This window comes from Leuresthes tenuis, unplaced genomic scaffold (assembly GCF_036924035.1).
Source record: "Leuresthes tenuis unplaced genomic scaffold, fLeuTen1.0.hap1 SCAF_24, whole genome shotgun sequence".
NCBI classification, from domain to species: Eukaryota; Metazoa; Chordata; class Actinopteri; order Atheriniformes; family Atherinopsidae; genus Leuresthes; species Leuresthes tenuis.
The window spans coordinates 2,109,488-2,132,215 of NW_027325378.1; the positions used below are offsets into that span (position 1 = coordinate 2,109,488).

Here is a 22,728-nt window from a genome sequence, read left to right on the forward strand (position 1 = left end):
CCAGTGTTAAAAATAACGTTGAAAATATGAAACATTTTCATGCAGGAAGTAATCACATTACAGTAATCTTATAAAAAATAAGATTACACTAATAATTTTTTTAAGTAATCAGATTACAGTAATATTTCTAAAAGTAATCAGATTACAGTAATATCATTAAAGTAATCATATTACAGTAATATTATTAAAGTAATCAGATTACAGTAATTTTACTAAAGTAATCAGATTACAGTAATAATTCAAAAGTAATCAGATTACAGTAATCTTTTAAAAAGTAATGATATTATAATTCATTCATGGGGTGCATTGACACTGCAGATCAAAGAATGAAGACCTAACTCTTTCCCCACAGATCAAGAAAGTGGTATAACAGAATTTTAAATGCTATTCTTAGCATAGGTATGGTGAATGCTCACATAATTTACTGAAGCTGTAGACCGACCAATCAGAGCTCAGCTAAAGATCGGCCAATCAGAGTGAGAGTACCGACCGACCAATCAGAGCGCAGCTAAAGATCGGCCAATCAGAGTGAGAGTACCGACCGACCAATCAGATTGCAGCTAAAGATCGGCCAATCAGAGAGCAGCTAAAGATCAGCCAATCAGAGTGAGAGTACAGACCGACCAATATGATCACTCTCACCTTATTACTGTAATAAGTCTGTTAAACCCTTTTGATTGTGGTGTCTCAGGAAATAATCAAGGCGCCAATCTGATTTGAACTCACAACCCTCTGATCTGAAGTCAGACGCACTACCATTGAGCCACAGAGTCACACGAAGTTGCTCGGTGGACCTCTGGTGTGAAGTAAGGGCCGCATGATGTGACCGCAGCTGACCCTGAAGCACTTAGCATTCGGACTCACTCCAGATGGGCCAGATGTGGTGTACTACAGCGTTGGTGGTATAGTGGTGAGCACAGCTGCCTTCCAAGCAATTGACCCAGGTTCGATTGCCGGCCAACGCAGGGACCGTTTTCAGGAGACCCAGCAGAGTTACTGGGCTGGAAACATATCAGTGACGACTTAGAAATAACTACTGAAAAAAGATCAACAAGTCTTGCTGCACAGATGTTTCCATACCCTAATCCAGGCGTTGGCCTGCCAGATGCAGCTCTTCTCATGACTGTATCTTGCACGCAAATAAATCTTAGCTGACACTTCTTAACTCTGTCAGTAATGAAAAATTCCGCTGAAACTTTAACACAACCGAAATCCCAGTGTTAAAAATAAGGTTGAAAATATGAAACATTTTCATGCAGGAAGTAATCACATTACAGTAATCTTATAAAAAATAAGATTACACTAATAATTTTTTTAAGTAATCAGATTACAGTAATATTTCTAAAAGTAATCAGATTACAGTAATATCATTAAAGTAATCATATTACAGTAATATTATTAAAGTAATCAGATTACAGTAATTTTACTAAAGTAATCAGATTACAGTAATAATTCAAAAGTAATCAGATTACAGTAATCTTTTAAAAAGTAATGATATTATAATTCATTCATGGGGTGCATTGACACTGCAGATCAAAGAATGAAGACCTAACTCTTTCCCCACAGATCAAGAAAGTGGTATAACAGAATTTTACATGCTATTCTTAGCATAGGTATGGTGAATGCTCACATAATTTACTGAAGCTGTAGACCGACCAATCAGAGCTCAGCTAAAGATCGGCCAATCAGAGTGAGAGTACCGACCGACCAATCAGAGCGCAGCTAAAGATCGGCCAATCAGAGTGAGAGTACCGACCGACCAATCAGAGCGCAGCTAAAGATCGGCCAATCAGAGTGAGAGTACCGACCGACCAATCAGATTGCAGCTAAAGATCGGCCAATCAGAGAGCAGCTAAAGGTCGGCCAATCAGAGTGAGAGTACAAACCGACCAATACAGAGTTACGACTAATCTGATCACTCTCACCTTATTACTGTAATAAGTCTGTTAAACCCTTTTGATTGTGGTGTCTCAGGAAATAATCAAGGCGCCAATCTGATTACGACAGTGTTAAAAATAACGTTGAAAATATGAAAAATTTTCATGCAGGAAGTAATCACATTACAGTAATCTTATAAAAAATCAGATTACACTAATAATTTTTATAAGTAATCAGATTACAGTAATATTTCTAAAAGTAATCAGATTACAGTAATATTACTAAAGTAATCAGATTACAGTAACATTTAAAAAGTAATCAGATTACAGTAATATTATTAAAGTAATCAGATTACAGTAATATTTTTAAAAGTAATCAGATTACAGTAATTTTACTAAAGTAATCAGATTACAGTAATAATTCAAAAGTAATCAGATTACAGTAATCTTTTAAAAAGTAATGATATTATAATTCATTCATGGGGTGCATTGACACTGCAGATCAAAGAATGAAGACCTAACTCTTTCCCCACAGATCAAGAAAGTGGTATAACAGAATTTTAAATGCTATTCTTAGCATAGGTATGGTGAATGCTCACATAATTTACTGAAGCTGTAGACCGACCAATCAGAGCTCAGCTAAAGATCGGCCAATCAGAGTGAGAGTACCGACCGACCAATCAGAGCGCAGCTAAAGATCGGCCAATCAGAGTGAGAGTAAAGCCCGACCAATCAGAGCGCAGCTAAAGGTCGGCCAATCAGAGTGAGAGTACAGACCGATCAATCAGAAAGCAGTTAAAGATCAGCCAATCAGAGTGAGAGTACAGACCGATCAATCAGAAAGCAGTTAAAGATCAGCCAATCAGAGTGAGAGTACCGACCGACCAATCAGAGCGCAGCTAAAGATCGGCCAATCAGAGTGAGAGTAAAGCCCGACCAATCAGAGCGCAGCTAAAGGTCGGCCAATCAGAGTGAGAGTACAAACCGACCAATACAGAGTTACGACTAATCTGATCACTCTCCCCTTATTACTGTAATAAGTCTGTTAAACACTTTTGATTGTGGTGTCTCAGGAAATAATCAAGGCGCCAATCTGATTACGACAGTGTTAAAAACAACGTTGAAAATATGAAAAATTTTCATGCAGGAAGTAATCACATTACAGTAATCTTATAAAAAATCAGATTACACTAATAATTTTTATAAGTAATCAGATTACAGTAATATTTTAAAAAGTAATCAGATTACAGTAATATCATTAAAGTAATCAGATTACAGTAACATTTTAAAAAGTGATCAGATTACAGTAATATTATTAAAGTAATCAGATTACAGTAATATTTTTAAAGTAATCAGATTACAGTAATCTTACTAAAGTAATCAGATTACAGTAATAATTCAAAAGTAATCAGATTACAGTAATCTTTTAAAAAGTAATGATATTATAATTCATTCATGGGGTGCATTGACACTGCAGATCAAAGAATGAAGACCTAACTCTTTCCCCACAGATCAAGAAAGTGGTATAACAGAATTTTACATGCTATTCTTAGCATAGGTATGGTGAATGCTCACATAATTTACTGAAGCTGTAGACCGACCAATCAGAGCTCAGCTAAAGATCGGCCAATCAGAGTGAGAGTACCGACCGACCAATCAGAGCGCAGCTAAAGATTGGCCAATCAGAGTGAGAGTACCGACCGACCAATCAGATTGCAGCTAAAGATCGGCCAATCAGAGAGCAGCTAAAGGTCGGCCAATCAGAGTGAGAGTACAAACCGACCAATACAGAGTTACGACTAATCTGATCACTCTCACCTTATTACTGTAATAAGTCTGTTAAACCCTTTTGATTGTGGTGTCTCAGGAAATAATCAAGGCGCCAATCTGATTTGAACTCACAACCCTCTGATCTGAAGTCAGACGCACTACCATTGAGCCACAGAGTCACACGAAGTTGCTCGGTGGACCTCTGGTGTGAAGTAAGGGCCGCATGATGTGACCGCAGCTGACCCTGAAGCACTTAGCATTCGGACTCACTCCAGATGGGCCAGATGTGGTGTACTACAGCGTTGGTGGTATAGTGGTGAGCACAGCTGCCTTCCAAGCAGTTGACCCAGGTTCGATTGCCGGCCAACGCAGCGACCGTTTTCAGGAGACCCAGCAGAGTTACTGGGCTGCAAACATATCAGTGACGACTTAGAAATAACTACTGAAAAAAGATCAACAAGTCTTGCTGCACAGATGTTTCCATACCCTAATCCAGGCGTTGGCCTGCCAGATGCAGCTCTTCTCATGACTGTATCTTGAACGCAAATAAATCTTTGTTGACACTTCTTAACTCTGTCAGTAATGAAAAATTCCGCTGAAACTTTAACACAACCGAAATCCCAGTGTTAAAAATAACGTTGAAAATATGAAACATTTTCATGCAGGAAGTAATCACATTACAGTAATCTTATAAAAAATAAGATTACACTAATAATTTTTTTAAGTAATCAGATTACAGTAATATTTCTAAAAGTAATCAGATTACAGTAATATCATTAAAGTAATCATATTACAGTAATATTATTAAAGTAATCAGATTACAGTAATTTTACTAAAGTAATCAGATTACAGTAATAATTCAAAAGTAATCAGATTACAGTAATCTTTTAAAAAGTAATGATATTATAATTCATTCATGGGGTGCATTGACACTGCAGATCAAAGAATGAAGACCTAACTCTTTCCCCACAGATCAAGAAAGTGGTATAACAGAATTTTAAATGCTATTCTTAGCATAGGTATGGTGAATGCTCACATAATTTACTGAAGCTGTAGACCGACCAATCAGAGCTCAGCTAAAGATCGGCCAATCAGAGTGAGAGTACCGACCGACCAATCAGAGCGCAGCTAAAGATCGGCCAATCAGAGTGAGAGTACCGACCGACCAATCAGATTGCAGCTAAAGATCGGCCAATCAGAGAGCAGCTAAAGATCAGCCAATCAGAGTGAGAGTACAGACCGACCAATATGATCACTCTCACCTTATTACTGTAATAAGTCTGTTAAACCCTTTTGATTGTGGTGTCTCAGGAAATAATCAAGGCGCCAATCTGATTTGAACTCACAACCTTCTGATCTGAAGTCAGACGCACTACCATTGAGCCACAGAGTCACACGAAGTTGCTCGGTGGACCTCTGGTGTGAAGTAAGGGCCGCATGATGTGACCGCAGCTGACCCTGAAGCACTTAGTATTCGGACTCACTCCAGATGGGCCAGATGTGGTGTACTACAGCGTTGGTGGTATAGTGGTGAGCACAGCTGCCTTCCAAGCAGTTGACCCAGGTTCGATTGCCGGCCAACGCAGCGACCGTTTACAGGAGACCCAGCAGAGCTGGGCTGGAAACATATCAGTGACGACTTAGAAATAACTACTGAAAAAAGATCAACAAGATCTTGCTGCACAGATGTTTCCATACCCTAATCCAGGCGTTGGCCTGCCAGATGCAGCTCTTCTCATGACTGTATCTTGAACGCAAATAAATCTTTACTGACACTTCTTAACTCTGTCAGTAATGAAAAATTCCGCTGAAACTTTAACACAACCGAAATCCCAGTGTTAAAAATAACGTTGAAAATATGAAACATTTTCATGCAGGAAGTAATCACATTACAGTAATCTTATAAAAAATAAGATTACACTAATAATTTTTTAAAGTAATCAGATTACAGTAATATTTCTAAAAGTAATCAGATTACAGTAATATTATTAAAGTAATCAGATTACAGTAATATCATTAAAGTAATCAGATTACAGTAATATTTCTAAAAGTAATCAGATTACAGTAATATTACTAAAGTAATCAGATTACAGTAACATTTTTAAAAAGTAATCAGATTACAGTAATATTATTAAAGTAATCAGATTACAGTAATATTTTTAAAAGTAATCAGATTACAGTAATAATTCAAAAGTAATCAGATTACAGTAATCTTTTAAAAAGTAATGATATTATAATTCATTCATGGGGTGCATTGACACTGCAGATCAAAGAATGAAGACCTAACTCTTTCCCCACAGATCAAGAAAGTGGTATAACAGAATTTTACATGCTATTCTTAGCATAGGTATGGTGAATGCTCACATAATTTACTGAAGCTGTAGACCGACCAATCAGAGCTCAGCTAAAGATCGGCCAATCAGAGTGAGAGTACCGACCGACCAATCAGAGCGCAGCTAAAGATCGGCCAATCAGAGTGAGAGTACCGACCGACCAATCAGAGCGCAGCTAAAGATCGGCCAATCAGAGTGAGAGTACCGACCGACCAATCAGATTGCAGCTAAAGATCGGCCAATCAGAGAGCAGCTAAAGGTCGGCCAATCAGAGTGAGAGTACAAACCGACCAATACAGAGTTACGACTAATCTGATCACTCTCACCTTATTACTGTAATAAGTCTGTTAAACCCTTTTGATTGTGGTGTCTCAGGAAATAATCAAGGCGCCAATCTGATTACGACAGTGTTAAAAATAACGTTGAAAATATGAAAAATTTTCATGCAGGAAGTAATCACATTACAGTAATCTTATAAAAAATCAGATTACACTAATAATTTTTATAAGTAATCAGATTACAGTAATATTTCTAAAAGTAATCAGATTACAGTAATATTACTAAAGTAATCAGATTACAGTAACATTTAAAAAGTAATCAGATTACAGTAATATTATTAAAGTAATCAGATTACAGTAATATTTTTAAAAGTAATCAGATTACAGTAATTTTACTAAAGTAATCAGATTACAGTAATAATTCAAAAGTAATCAGATTACAGTAATCTTTTAAAAAGTAATGATATTATAATTCATTCATGGGGTGCATTGACACTGCAGATCAAAGAATGAAGACCTAACTCTTTCCCCACAGATCAAGAAAGTGGTATAACAGAATTTTAAATGCTATTCTTAGCATAGGTATGGTGAATGCTCACATAATTTACTGAAGCTGTAGACCGACCAATCAGAGCTCAGCTAAAGATCGGCCAATCAGAGTGAGAGTACCGACCGACCAATCAGAGCGCAGCTAAAGATCGGCCAATCAGAGTGAGAGTAAAGCCCGACCAATCAGAGCGCAGCTAAAGGTCGGCCAATCAGAGTGAGAGTACAGACCGATCAATCAGAAAGCAGTTAAAGATCAGCCAATCAGAGTGAGAGTACAGACCGATCAATCAGAAAGCAGTTAAAGATCAGCCAATCAGAGTGAGAGTACCGACCGACCAATCAGAGCGCAGCTAAAGATCGGCCAATCAGAGTGAGAGTAAAGCCCGACCAATCAGAGCGCAGCTAAAGGTCGGCCAATCAGAGTGAGAGTACAAACCGACCAATACAGAGTTACGACTAATCTGATCACTCTCCCCTTATTACTGTAATAAGTCTGTTAAACACTTTTGATTGTGGTGTCTCAGGAAATAATCAAGGCGCCAATCTGATTACGACAGTGTTAAAAACAACGTTGAAAATATGAAAAATTTTCATGCAGGAAGTAATCACATTACAGTAATCTTATAAAAAATCAGATTACACTAATAATTTTTATAAGTAATCAGATTACAGTAATATTTTAAAAAGTAATCAGATTACAGTAATATCATTAAAGTAATCAGATTACAGTAACATTTTAAAAAGTGATCAGATTACAGTAATATTATTAAAGTAATCAGATTACAGTAATATTTTTAAAGTAATCAGATTACAGTAATCTTACTAAAGTAATCAGATTACAGTAATAATTCAAAAGTAATCAGATTACAGTAATCTTTTAAAAAGTAATGATATTATAATTCATTCATGGGGTGCATTGACACTGCAGATCAAAGAATGAAGACCTAACTCTTTCCCCACAGATCAAGAAAGTGGTATAACCGAATTTTACATGCTATTCTTAGCATAGGTATGGTGAATGCTCACATAATTTACTGAAGCTGTAGACCGACCAATCAGAGCTCAGCTAAAGATCGGCCAATCAGAGTGAGAGTACCGACCGACCAATCAGAGCGCAGCTAAAGATTGGCCAATCAGAGTGAGAGTACCGACCGACCAATCAGATTGCAGCTAAAGATCGGCCAATCAGAGAGCAGCTAAAGGTCGGCCAATCAGAGTGAGAGTACAAACCGACCAATACAGAGTTACGACTAATCTGATCACTCTCACCTTATTACTGTAATAAGTCTGTTAAACCCTTTTGATTGTGGTGTCTCAGGAAATAATCAAGGCGCCAATCTGATTTGAACTCACAACCCTCTGATCTGAAGTCAGACGCACTACCATTGAGCCACAGAGTCACACGAAGTTGCTCGGTGGACCTCTGGTGTGAAGTAAGGGCCGCATGATGTGACCGCAGCTGACCCTGAAGCACTTAGCATTCGGACTCACTCCAGATGGGCCAGATGTGGTGTACTACAGCGTTGGTGGTATAGTGGTGAGCACAGCTGCCTTCCAAGCAGTTGACCCAGGTTCGATTGCCGGCCAACGCAGCGACCGTTTTCAGGAGACCCAGCAGAGTTACTGGGCTGCAAACATATCAGTGACGACTTAGAAATAACTACTGAAAAAAGATCAACAAGTCTTGCTGCACAGATGTTTCCATACCCTAATCCAGGCGTTGGCCTGCCAGATGCAGCTCTTCTCATGACTGTATCTTGAACGCAAATAAATCTTTGTTGACACTTCTTAACTCTGTCAGTAATGAAAAATTCCGCTGAAACTTTAACACAACCGAAATCCCAGTGTTAAAAATAACGTTGAAAATATGAAACATTTTCATGCAGGAAGTAATCACATTACAGTAATCTTATAAAAAATAAGATTACACTAATAATTTTTTTAAGTAATCAGATTACAGTAATATTTCTAAAAGTAATCAGATTACAGTAATATCATTAAAGTAATCATATTACAGTAATATTATTAAAGTAATCAGATTACAGTAATTTTACTAAAGTAATCAGATTACAGTAATAATTCAAAAGTAATCAGATTACAGTAATCTTTTAAAAAGTAATGATATTATAATTCATTCATGGGGTGCATTGACACTGCAGATCAAAGAATGAAGACCTAACTCTTTCCCCACAGATCAAGAAAGTGGTATAACAGAATTTTAAATGCTATTCTTAGCATAGGTATGGTGAATGCTCACATAATTTACTGAAGCTGTAGACCGACCAATCAGAGCTCAGCTAAAGATCGGCCAATCAGAGTGAGAGTACCGACCGACCAATCAGAGCGCAGCTAAAGATCGGCCAATCAGAGTGAGAGTACCGACCGACCAATCAGATTGCAGCTAAAGATCGGCCAATCAGAGAGCAGCTAAAGATCAGCCAATCAGAGTGAGAGTACAGACCGACCAATATGATCACTCTCACCTTATTACTGTAATAAGTCTGTTAAACACTTTTGATTGTGGTGTCTCAGGAAACAATCAAGGCGCCAATCTGATTTGAACTCACAACCTTCTGATCTGAAGTCAGACGCACTACCATTGCGCCACAGAGTCACACGAAGTTGCTCGGTGGACCTCTGGTGTGAAGTATGGGCCGCATGATGTGACCGCAGCTGACCCTGAAGCACTTAGTATTCGGACTCACTCCAGATGGGCCAGATGTGGTGTACTACAGCGTTGGTGGTATAGTGGTGAGCACAGCTGCCTTCCAAGCAGTTGACCCAGGTTCGATTGCCGGCCAACGCAGCGACCGTTTACAGGAGACCCAGCAGAGCTGGGCTGGAAACATATCAGTGACGACTTAGAAATAACTACTGAAAAAAGATCAACAAGATCTTGCTGCACAGATGTTTCCATACCCTAATCCAGGCGTTGGCCTGCCAGATGCAGCTCTTCTCATGACTGTATCTTGAACGCAAATAAATCTTTACTGACACTTCTTAACTCTGTCAGTAATGAAAAATTCCGCTGAAACTTTAACACAACCGAAATCCCAGTGTTAAAAATAACGTTGAAAATATGAAACATTTTCATGCAGGAAGTAATCACATTACAGTAATCTTATAAAAAATAAGATTACACTAATAATTTTTTAAAGTAATCAAATTACAGTAATATTTCTAAAAGTAATCAGATTACAGTAATATCATTAAAGTAATCAGATTACAGTAATATTATTAAAGTAATCAGATTACAGTAATATCATTAAAGTAATCAGATTACAGTAATATTTCTAAAAGTAATCAGATTACAGTAATATTACTAAAGTAATCAGATTACAGTAACATTTTTAAAAAGTAATCAGATTACAGTAATATTATTAAAGTAATCAGATTACAGTAATATTTTTAAAAGTAATCAGATTACAGTAATAATTCAAAAGTAATCAGATTACAGTAATCTTTTAAAAAGTAATGATATTATAATTCATTCATGGGGTGCATTGACACTGCAGATCAAAGAATGAAGACCTAACTCTTTCCCCACAGATCAAGAAAGTGGTATAACAGAATTTTACATGCTATTCTTAGCATAGGTATGGTGAATGCTCACATAATTTACTGAAGCTGTAGACCGACCAATCAGAGCTCAGCTAAAGATCGGCCAATCAGAGTGAGAGTACCGACCGACCAATCAGAGCGCAGCTAAAGATCGGCCAATCAGAGTGAGAGTACCGACCGACCAATCAGATTGCAGCTAAAGATCGGCCAATCAGAGAGCAGCTAAAGATCAGCCAATCAGAGTGAGAGTACAGACCGACCAATATGATCACTCTCACCTTATTACTGTAATAAGTCTGTTAAACACTTTTGATTGTGGTGTCTCAGGAAACAATCAAGGCGCCAATCTGATTTGAACTCACAACCTTCTGATCTGAAGTCAGACGCACTACCATTGCGCCACAGAGTCACACGAAGTTGCTCGGTGGACCTCTGGTGTGAAGTATGGGCCGCATGATGTGACCGCAGCTGACCCTGAAGCACTTAGCATTCGGACTCACTCCAGATGGGCCAGATGTGGTGTACTACAGCGTTGGTGGTATAGTGGTGAGCACAGCTGCCTTCCAAGCAGTTGACCCAGGTTCGATTGCCGGCCAACGCAGCGACCGTTTTCAGGAGACCCAGCAGAGCTGGGCTGGAAACATATCAGTGACGACTTAGAAATAACTACTGAAAAAAGATCAACAAGATCTTGCTGCACAGATGTTTCCATACCCTAATCCAGGCGTTGGCCTGCCAGATGCAGCTCTTCTCATGACTGTATCTTGAACGCAAATAAATCTTTACTGACACTTCTTAACTCTGTCAGTAATGAAAAATTCCGCTGAAACTTTAACACAACCGAAATCCCAGTGTTAAAAATAACGTTGAAAATATGAAACATTTTCATGCAGGAAGTAATCACATTCCAGTAATCTTATAAAAAATAAGATTACACTAATAATTTTTTAAAGTAATCAGATTACAGTAATATTTCTAAAAGTAATCAGATTACAGTAATATCATTAAAGTAATCAGATTACAGTAATATTATTAAAGTAATCAGATTACAGTAATATCATTAAAGTAATCAGATTACAGTAATATTTCTAAAAGTAATCAGATTACAGTAATATTACTAAAGTAATCAGATTACAGTAACATTTTTAAAAAGTAATCAGATTACAGTAATATTATTAAAGTAATCAGATTACAGTAATATTTTTAAAAGTAATCAGATTACAGTAATAATTCAAAAGTAATCAGATTACAGTAATCTTTTAAAAAGTAATGATATTATAATTCATTCATGGGGTGCATTGACACTGCAGATCAAAGAATGAAGACCTAACTCTTTCCCCACAGATCAAGAAAGTGGTATAACAGAATTTTACATGCTATTCTTAGCATAGGTATGGTGAATGCTCACATAATTTACTGAAGCTGTAGACCGACCAATCAGAGCTCAGCTAAAGATCGGCCAATCAGAGTGAGAGTACCGACCGACCAATCAGAGCGCAGCTAAAGATCGGCCAATCAGAGTGAGAGTACCGACCGACCAATCAGATTGCAGCTAAAGATCGGCCAATCAGAGAGCAGCTAAAGATCAGCCAATCAGAGTGAGAGTACAGACCGACCAATATGATCACTCTCACCTTATTACTGTAATAAGTCTGTTAAACACTTTTGATTGTGGTGTCTCAGGAAACAATCAAGGCGCCAATCTGATTTGAACTCACAACCTTCTGATCTGAAGTCAGACGCACTACCATTGCGCCACAGAGTCACACGAAGTTGCTCGGTGGACCTCTGGTGTGAAGTATGGGCCGCATGATGTGACCGCAGCTGACCCTGAAGCACTTAGCATTCGGACTCACTCCAGATGGGCCAGATGTGGTGTACTACAGCGTTGGTGGTATAGTGGTGAGCACAGCTGCCTTCCAAGCAGTTGACCCAGGTTCGATTGCCGGCCAACGCAGCGACCGTTTTCAGGAGACCCAGCAGAGCTGGGCTGGAAACATATCAGTGACGACTTAGAAATAACTACTGAAAAAAGATCAACAAGATCTTGCTGCACAGATGTTTCCATACCCTAATCCAGGCGTTGGCCTGCCAGATGCAGCTCTTCTCATGACTGTATCTTGAACGCAAATAAATCTTTACTGACACTTCTTAACTCTGTCAGTAATGAAAAATTCCGCTGAAACTTTAACACAACCGAAATCCCAGTGTTAAAAATAAGGTTGAAAATATGAAACATTTTCATGCAGGAAGTAATCACATTACAGTAATCTTATAAAAAATAAGATTACACTAATAATTTTTTAAAGTAATCAGATTACAGTAATATTTCTAAAAGTAAGCAGATTACAGTAATATCATTAAAATAATCAGATTACAGTAATATTATTAAAGTAATCAGATTACAGTAATATCATTAAAGTAATCAGATTACAGTAATATTTTAAAAAGTAATCAGATTACAGTAATATTATTAAAGTAATCAGATTACAGTAATATTTTTTAAAGTAATCAGATTACAGTAATCTTACTAAAGTAATCAGATTACAGTAATCTTATAAAAGTAATCAGATTACAGTAATAATTCAAAAGTAATCAGATTACAGTAATCTTTTAAAAAGTAATGATATTATAATTCATTCATGGGGTGCATTGACACTGCAGATCAAAGAATGAAGACCTAACTCTTTCCCCACAGATCAAGAAAGTGGTATAACAGAATTTTACATGCTATTCTTAGCATAGGTATGGTGAATGCTCACATAATTTACTGAAGCTGTAGACCGACCAATCAGAGCTCAGCTAAAGATCGGCCAATCAGAGTGAGAGTACCGACCGACCAATCAGAGCGCAGCTAAAGATCGGCCAATCAGAGTGAGAGTACCGACCGACCAATCAGATTGCAGCTAAAGATCGGCCAATCAGAGAGCAGCTAAAGATCAGCCAATCAGAGTGAGAGTACAGACCGACCAATATGATCACTCTCACCTTATTACTGTAATAAGTCTGTTAAACACTTTTGATTGTGGTGTCTCAGGAAACAATCAAGGCGCCAATCTGATTTGAACTCACAACCTTCTGATCTGAAGTCAGACGCACTACCATTGCGCCACAGAGTCACACGAAGTTGCTCGGTGGACCTCTGGTGTGAAGTATGGGCCGCATGATGTGACCGCAGCTGACCCTGAAGCACTTAGCATTCGGACTCACTCCAGATGGGCCAGATGTGGTGTACTACAGCGTTGGTGGTATAGTGGTGAGCACAGCTGCCTTCCAAGCAGTTGACCCAGGTTCGATTGCCGGCCAACGCAGCGACCGTTTTCAGGAGACCCAGCAGAGCTGGGCTGGAAACATATCAGTGACGACTTAGAAATAACTACTGAAAAAAGATCAACAAGATCTTGCTGCACAGATGTTTCCATACCCTAATCCAGGCGTTGGCCTGCCAGATGCAGCTCTTCTCATGACTGTATCTTGAACGCAAATAAATCTTTACTGACACTTCTTAACTCTGTCAGTAATGAAAAATTCCGCTGAAACTTTAACACAACCGAAATCCCAGTGTTAAAAATAACGTTGAAAATATGAAACATTTTCATGCAGGAAGTAATCACATTACAGTAATCTTATAAAAAATAAGATTACACTAATAATTTTTTAAAGTAATCAGATTACAGTAATATTTCTAAAAGTAATCAGATTACAGTAATATCATTAAAGTAATCAGATTACAGTAATATTATTAAAGTAATCAGATTACAGTAATATCATTAAAGTAATCAGATTACAGTAATATTTCTAAAAGTAATCAGATTACAGTAATATTACTAAAGTAATCAGATTACAGTAACATTTTTAAAAAGTAATCAGATTACAGTAATATTATTAAAGTAATCAGATTACAGTAATATTTTTAAAAGTAATCAGATTACAGTAATAATTCAAAAGTAATCAGATTACAGTAATCTTTTAAAAAGTAATGATATTATAATTCATTCATGGGGTGCATTGACACTGCAGATCAAAGAATGAAGACCTAACTCTTTCCCCACAGATCAAGAAAGTGGTATAACAGAATTTTACATGCTATTCTTAGCATAGGTATGGTGAATGCTCACATAATTTACTGAAGCTGTAGACCGACCAATCAGAGCTCAGCTAAAGATCGGCCAATCAGAGTGAGAGTACCGACCGACCAATCAGAGCGCAGCTAAAGATCGGCCAATCAGAGTGAGAGTACCGACCGACCAATCAGATTGCAGCTAAAGATCGGCCAATCAGAGAGCAGCTAAAGGTCGGCCAATCAGAGTGAGAGTACAAACCGACCAATACAGAGTTACGACTAATCTGATCACTCTCACCTTATTACTGTAATAAGTCTGTTAAACCCTTTTGATTGTGGTGTCTCAGGAAATAATCAAGGCGCCAATCTGATTTGAACTCACAACCCTCTGATCTGAAGTCAGACGCACTACCATTGAGCCACAGAGTCACACGAAGTTGCTCGGTGGACCTCTGGTGTGAAGTAAGGGCCGCATGATGTGACCGCAGCTGACCCTGAAGCACTTAGCATTCGGACTCACTCCAGATGGGCCAGATGTGGTGTACTACAGCGTTGGTGGTATAGTGGTGAGCACAGCTGCCTTCCAAGCAATTGACCCAGGTTCGATTGCCGGCCAACGCAGGGACCGTTTTCAGGAGACCCAGCAGAGTTACTGGGCTGGAAACATATCAGTGACGACTTAGAAATAACTACTGAAAAAAGATCAACAAGTCTTGCTGCACAGATGTTTCCATACCCTAATCCAGGCGTTGGCCTGCCAGATGCAGCTCTTCTCATGACTGTATCTTGCACGCAAATAAATCTTAGCTGACACTTCTTAACTCTGTCAGTAATGAAAAATTCCGCTGAAACTTTAACACAACCGAAATCCCAGTGTTAAAAATAAGGTTGAAAATATGAAACATTTTCATGCAGGAAGTAATCACATTACAGTAATCTTATAAAAAATAAGATTACACTCATAATTTTTTAAGTAATCAGATTACAGTAATATTTCTAAAAGTAATCAGATTACAGTAATATTTTTAAAGTAATCAGATTACAGTAATCTTACTAAAGTAATCAGATTACAGTAATCTTGTAAAAGTAATCAGATTACAGTAATAATTAAAAGTAATCAGCTAAAGATCGGCCAATCAGAGAGCAGCTAAAGATCAGCCAATGAGAGTGAGAGTACACACCGATCAATCAGAACGCAGTTAAAGATCAGCCAATCAGAGTGAGAGTACCGACCGACCAATCAGAGCGCAGCTAAAGATCGGCCAATCAGAGTGAGAGTACAGCCCGACCAATCAGAGCGCAGCTAAAGGTCGGCCAATCAGAGTGAGAGTACAAACCGACCAACACAGAGTTACGACTAATCTGATCACTCTCACCTTATTACTGTAATAAGTCTGTTAAACACTTTTGATTGTGGTGTCTCAGGAAATAATCAAGGCGCCAATCTGATTACGACAGTGTTAAAAATAACGTTGAAAATATGAAAAATTTTCATGCAGGAAGTAATCACATTACAGTAATCTTATAAAAAATCAGATTACACTAATAATTTTTATAAGTAATCAGATTACAGTAATATTTCTAAAAGTAATCAGATTACAGTAATATTACTAAAGTAATCAGATTACAGTAACATTTTTAAAAAGTAATCAGATTACAGTAATATTATTAAAGTAATCAGATTACAGTAATATTTTTAAAAGTAATCAGATTACAGTAATAATTCAAAAGTAATCAGATTACAGTAATCTTTTAAAAAGTAATGATATTATAATTCATTCATGGGGTGCATTGACACTGCAGATCAAAGAATGAAGACCTAACTCTTTCCCCACAGATCAAGAAAGTGGTATAACAGAATTTTACATGCTATTCTTAGCATAGGTATGGTGAATGCTCACATAATTTACTGAAGCTGTAGACCGACCAATCAGAGCTCAGCTAAAGATCGGCCAATCAGAGTGAGAGTACCGACCGACCAATCAGAGCGCAGCTAAAGATCGGCCAATCAGAGTGAGAGTACCGACCGACCAATCAGATTGCAGCTAAAGATCGGCCAATCAGAGAGCAGCTAAAGGTCGGCCAATCAGAGTGAGAGTACAAACCGACCAATACAGAGTTACGACTAATCTGATCACTCTCACCTTATTACTGTAATAAGTCTGTTAAACCCTTTTGATTGTGGTGTCTCAGGAAATAATCAAGGCGCCAATCTGATTTGAACTCACAACCCTCTGATCTGAAGTCAGACGCACTACCATTGAGCCACAGAGTCACACGAAGTTGCTCGGTGGACCTCTGGTGTGAAGTAAGGGCCGCATGATGTGACCGCAGCTGACCCTGAAGCACTTAGCATTCGGACTCACTCCAGATGGGCCAGATGTGGTGTACTACAGCGTTGGTGGTATAGTGGTGAGCACAGCTGCCTTCCAAGCAATTGACCCAGGTTCGATTGCCGGCCAACGCAGGGACCGTTTTCAGGAGACCCAGCAGAGTTACTGGGCTGGAAACATATCAGTGACGACTTAGAAATAACTACTGAAAAAAGATCAACAAGTCTTGCTGCACAGATGTTTCCATACCCTAATCCAGGCGTTGGCCTGCCAGATGCAGCTCTTCTCATGACTGTATCTTGCACGCAAATAAATCTTAGCTGACACTTCTTAACTCTGTCAGTAATGAAAAATTCCGCTGAAACTTTAACACAACCGAAATCCCAGTGTTAAAAATAAGGTTGAAAATATGAAACATTTTCATGCAGGAAGTAATCACATTACAGTAATCTTATAAAAAATAAGATTACACTAATAATTTTTTTAAGTAATCAGATTACAGTAATATTTCTAAAAGTAATCAGATTACAGTAATATCATTAAAGTAATCATATTACAGTAATATTATTAAAGTAATCAGATTACAGTAATTTTACTAAAGTAATCAGATTACAGTAATAATTCAAAAGTAATCAGATTACAGTAATCTTTTAAAAAGTAATGATATTATAATTCATTCATGGGGTGCATTGACACTGCAGATCAAAGAATGAAGACCTAACTCTTTCCCCACAGATCAAGAAAGTGGTATAACAGAATTTTAAATGCTATTCTTAGCATAGGTATGGTGAATGCTCACATAATTTACTGAAGCTGTAGACCGACCAATCAGAGCTCAGCTAAAGATCGGCCAATCAGAGTGAGAGTACCGACCGACCAATCAGAGCGCAGCTAAAGATCGGCCAATCAGAGTGAGAGTACCGACCGACCAATCAGATTGCAGCTAAAGATCGGCCAATCAGAGAGCAGCTAAAGATCAGCCAATCAGAGTGAGAGTACAGACCGACCAATATGATCACTCTCACCTTATTACTGTAATAAGTCTGTTAAACACTTTTGATTGTGGTGTCTCAGGAAACAATCAAGGCGCCAATCTGATTTGAACTCACAACCTTCTGATCTGAAGTCAGACGCACTACCATTGCGCCACAGAGTCACACGAAGTTGCTCGGTGGACCTCTGGTGTGAAGTATGGGCCGCATGATGTGACCGCAGCTGACCCTGAAGCACTTAGTATTCGGACTCACTCCAGATGGGCCAGATGTGGTGTACTACAGCGTTGGTGGTATAGTGGTGAGCACAGCTGCCTTCCAAGCAGTTGACCCAGGTTCGATTGCCGGCCAACGCAGCGACCGTTTACAGGAGACCCAGCAGAGCTGGGCTGGAAACATATCAGTGACGACTTAGAAATAACTACTGAAAAAAGATCAACAAGATCTTGCTGCACAGATGTTTCCATACCCTAATCCAGGCGTTGGCCTGCCAGATGCAGCTCTTCTCATGACTGTATCTTGAACGCAAATAAATCTTTACTGACACTTCTTAACTCTGTCAGTAATGAAAAATTCCGCTGAAACTTTAACACAACCGAAATCCCAGTGTTAAAAATAACGTTGAAAATATGAAACATTTTCATGCAGGAAGTAATCACATTACAGTAATCTTATAAAAAATAAGATTACACTAATAATTTTTTAAAGTAATCAGATTACAGTAATATTTCTAAAAGTAATCAGATTACAGTAATATTATTAAAGTAATCAGATTACAGTAATATCATTAAAGTAATCAGATTACAGTAATATTTCTAAAAGTAATCAGATTACAGTAATATTACTAAAGTAATCAGATTACAGTAACATTTTTAAAAAGTAATCAGATTACAGTAATATTATTAAAGTAATCAGATTACAGTAATATTTTTAAAAGTAATCAGATTACAGTAATAATTCAAAAGTAATCAGATTACAGTAATCTTTTAAAAAGTAATGATATTATAATTCATTCATGGGGTGCATTGACACTGCAGATCAAAGAATGAAGACCTAACTCTTTCCCCACAGATCAAGAAAGTGGTATAACAGAATTTTACATGCTATTCTTAGCATAGGTATGGTGAATGCTCACATAATTTACTGAAGCTGTAGACCGACCAATCAGAGCTCAGCTAAAGATCGGCCAATCAGAGTGAGAGTACCGACCGACCAATCAGAGCGCAGCTAAAGATCGGCCAATCAGAGTGAGAGTACCGACCGACCAATCAGAGCGCAGCTAAAGATCGGCCAATCAGAGTGAGAGTACCGACCGACCAATCAGATTGCAGCTAAAGATCGGCCAATCAGAGAGCAGCTAAAGGTCGGCCAATCAGAGTGAGAGTACAAACCGACCAATACAGAGTTACGACTAATCTGATCACTCTCACCTTATTACTGTAATAAGTCTGTTAAACCCTTTTGATTGTGGTGTCTCAGGAAATAATCAAGGCGCCAATCTGATTACGACAGTGTTAAAAATAACGTTGAAAATATGAAAAATTTTCATGCAGGAAGTAATCACATTACAGTAATCTTATAAAAAATCAGATTACACTAATAATTTTTATAAGTAATCAGATTACAGTAATATTTCTAAAAGTAATCAGATTACAGTAATATTACTAAAGTAATCAGATTACAGTAACATTTAAAAAGTAATCAGATTACAGTAATATTATTAAAGTAATCAGATTACAGTAATATTTTTAAAAGTAATCAGATTACAGTAATTTTACTAAAGTAATCAGATTACAGTAATAATTCAAAAGTAATCAGATTACAGTAATCTTTTAAAAAGTAATGATATTATAATTCATTCATGGGGTGCATTGACACTGCAGATCAAAGAATGAAGACCTAACTCTTTCCCCACAGATCAAGAAAGTGGTATAACAGAATTTTAAATGCTATTCTTAGCATAGGTATGGTGAATGCTCACATAATTTACTGAAGCTGTAGACCGACCAATCAGAGCTCAGCTAAAGATCGGCCAATCAGAGTGAGAGTACCGACCGACCAATCAGAGCGCAGCTAAAGATCGGCCAATCAGAGTGAGAGTAAAGCCCGACCAATCAGAGCGCAGCTAAAGGTCGGCCAATCAGAGTGAGAGTACAGACCGATCAATCAGAAAGCAGTTAAAGATCAGCCAATCAGAGTGAGAGTACAGACCGATCAATCAGAAAGCAGTTAAAGATCAGCCAATCAGAGTGAGAGTACCGACCGACCAATCAGAGCGCAGCTAAAGATCGGCCAATCAGAGTGAGAGTAAAGCCCGACCAATCAGAGCGCAGCTAAAGGTCGGCCAATCAGAGTGAGAGTACAAACCGACCAATACAGAGTTACGACTAATCTGATCACTCTCCCCTTATTACTGTAATAAGTCTGTTAAACACTTTTGATTGTGGTGTCTCAGGAAATAATCAAGGCGCCAATCTGATTACGACAGTGTTAAAAACAACGTTGAAAATATGAAAAATTTTCATGCAGGAAGTAATCACATTACAGTAATCTTATAAAAAATCAGATTACACTAATAATTTTTATAAGTAATCAGATTACAGTAATATTTTAAAAAGTAATCAGATTACAGTAATATCATTAAAGTAATCAGATTACAGTAACATTTTAAAAAGTGATCAGATTACAGTAATATTATTAAAGTAATCAGATTACAGTAATATTTTTAAAGTAATCAGATTACAGTAATCTTACTAAAGTAATCAGATTACAGTAATAATTCAAAAGTAATCAGATTACAGTAATCTTTTAAAAAGTAATGATATTATAATTCATTCATGGGGTGCATTGACACTGCAGATCAAAGAATGAAGACCTAACTCTTTCCCCACAGATCAAGAAAGTGGTATAACAGAATTTTACATGCTATTCTTAGCATAGGTATGGTGAATGCTCACATAATTTACTGAAGCTGTAGACCGACCAATCAGAGCTCAGCTAAAGATCGGCCAATCAGAGTGAGAGTACCGACCGACCAATCAGAGCGCAGCTAAAGATTGGCCAATCAGAGTGAGAGTACCGACCGACCAATCAGATTGCAGCTAAAGATCGGCCAATCAGAGAGCAGCTAAAGATCAGCCAATCAGAGTGAGAGTACAGACCGACCAATATGATCACTCTCACCTTATTACTGTAATAAGTCTGTTAAACCCTTTTGATTGTGGTGTCTCAGGAAATAATCAAGGCGCCAATCTGATTTGAACTCACAACCTTCTGATCTGAAGTCAGACGCACTACCATTGAGCCACAGAGTCACACGAAGTTGCTCGGTGGACCTCTGGTGTGAAGTAAGGGCCGCATGATGTGACCGCAGCTGACCCTGAAGCACTTAGTATTCGGACTCACTCCAGATGGGCCAGATGTGGTGTACTACAGCGTTGGTGGTATAGTGGTGAGCACAGCTGCCTTCCAAGCAGTTGACCCAGGTTCGATTGCCGGCCAACGCAGCGACCGTTTACAGGAGACCCAGCAGAGCTGGGCTGGAAACATATCAGTGACGACTTAGAAATAACTACTGAAAAAAGATCAACAAGATCTTGCTGCACAGATGTTTCCATACCCTAATCCAGGCGTTGGCCTGCCAGATGCAGCTCTTCTCATGACTGTATCTTGAACGCAAATAAATCTTTACTGACACTTCTTAACTCTGTCAGTAATGAAAAATTCCGCTGAAACTTTAACACAACCGAAATCCCAGTGTTAAAAATAACGTTGAAAATATGAAACATTTTCATGCAGGAAGTAATCACATTACAGTAATCTTATAAAAAATAAGATTACACTAATAATTTTTTAAAGTAATCAGATTACAGTAATATTTCTAAAAGTAATCAGATTACAGTAATATTATTAAAGTAATCAGATTACAGTAATATCATTAAAGTAATCAGATTACAGTAATATTTCTAAAAGTAATCAGATTACAGTAATATTACTAAAGTAATCAGATTACAGTAACATTTTTAAAAAGTAATCAGATTACAGTAATATTATTAAAGTAATCAGATTACAGTAATATTTTTAAAAGTAATCAGATTACAGTAATAATTCAAAAGTAATCAGATTACAGTAATCTTTTAAAAAGTAATGATATTATAATTCATTCATGGGGTGCATTGACACTGCAGATCAAAGAATGAAGACCTAACTCTTTCCCCACAGATCAAGAAAGTGGTATAACAGAATTTTACATGCTATTCTTAGCATAGGTATGGTGAATGCTCACATAATTTACTGAAGCTGTAGACCGACCAATCAGAGCTCAGCTAAAGATCGGCCAATCAGAGTGAGAGTACCGACCGACCAATCAGAGCGCAGCTAAAGATCGGCCAATCAGAGTGAGAGTACCGACCGACCAATCAGAGCGCAGCTAAAGATCGGCCAATCAGAGTGAGAGTACCGACCGACCAATCAGATTGCAGCTAAAGATCGGCCAATCAGAGAGCAGCTAAAGGTCGGCCAATCAGAGTGAGAGTACAAACCGACCAATACAGAGTTACGACTAATCTGATCACTCTCACCTTATTACTGTAATAAGTCTGTTAAACCCTTTTGATTGTGGTGTCTCAGGAAATAATCAAGGCGCCAATCTGATTACGACAGTGTTAAAAATAACGTTGAAAATATGAAAAATTTTCATGCAGGAAGTAATCACATTACAGTAATCTTATAAAAAATCAGATTACACTAATAATTTTTATAAGTAATCAGATTACAGTAATATTTCTAAAAGTAATCAGATTACAGTAATATTACTAAAGTAATCAGATTACAGTAACATTTAAAAAGTAATCAGATTACAGTAATATTATTAAAGTAATCAGATTACAGTAATATTTTTAAAAGTAATCAGATTACAGTAATTTTACTAAAGTAATCAGATTACAGTAATAATTCAAAAGTAATCAGATTA

The 22,728-nt window shown here is 37.6% G+C and overlaps 9 non-coding genes across 9 annotated transcripts; all 9 read left to right on the forward strand.

Annotated features, from left to right (window-relative positions):
- Nucleotides 1-3,946: 3,946 nt before the first annotated feature.
- Nucleotides 3,947-4,018, forward strand: trnag-ucc (transfer RNA glycine (anticodon UCC)). The gene has a single exon. It is a non-coding gene; the product is annotated as a tRNA-Gly (tRNA).
- A 1,142-nt stretch (nucleotides 4,019-5,160) lies between these two features.
- On the forward strand, nucleotides 5,161-5,232 carry trnag-ucc (transfer RNA glycine (anticodon UCC)). Its single transcript has one exon. It is a non-coding gene; the product is annotated as a tRNA-Gly (tRNA).
- A 3,095-nt stretch (nucleotides 5,233-8,327) lies between these two features.
- On the forward strand, nucleotides 8,328-8,399 carry trnag-ucc (transfer RNA glycine (anticodon UCC)). The gene has a single exon. It is a non-coding gene; the product is annotated as a tRNA-Gly (tRNA).
- Nucleotides 8,400-9,541: 1,142 nt separating this feature from the next.
- On the forward strand, nucleotides 9,542-9,613 carry trnag-ucc (transfer RNA glycine (anticodon UCC)). The gene has a single exon. It is a non-coding gene; the product is annotated as a tRNA-Gly (tRNA).
- Nucleotides 9,614-10,897: 1,284 nt separating this feature from the next.
- Nucleotides 10,898-10,969, forward strand: trnag-ucc (transfer RNA glycine (anticodon UCC)). The gene has a single exon. It is a non-coding gene; the product is annotated as a tRNA-Gly (tRNA).
- Nucleotides 10,970-12,253: 1,284 nt separating this feature from the next.
- Nucleotides 12,254-12,325, forward strand: trnag-ucc (transfer RNA glycine (anticodon UCC)). Its single transcript has one exon. It is a non-coding gene; the product is annotated as a tRNA-Gly (tRNA).
- A 1,282-nt stretch (nucleotides 12,326-13,607) lies between these two features.
- trnag-ucc (transfer RNA glycine (anticodon UCC)) lies at nucleotides 13,608-13,679 on the forward strand. Its single transcript has one exon. It is a non-coding gene; the product is annotated as a tRNA-Gly (tRNA).
- A 4,361-nt stretch (nucleotides 13,680-18,040) lies between these two features.
- trnag-ucc (transfer RNA glycine (anticodon UCC)) lies at nucleotides 18,041-18,112 on the forward strand. The gene has a single exon. It is a non-coding gene; the product is annotated as a tRNA-Gly (tRNA).
- A 3,078-nt stretch (nucleotides 18,113-21,190) lies between these two features.
- Nucleotides 21,191-21,262, forward strand: trnag-ucc (transfer RNA glycine (anticodon UCC)). Its single transcript has one exon. It is a non-coding gene; the product is annotated as a tRNA-Gly (tRNA).
- Nucleotides 21,263-22,728: the final 1,466 nt, after the last annotated feature.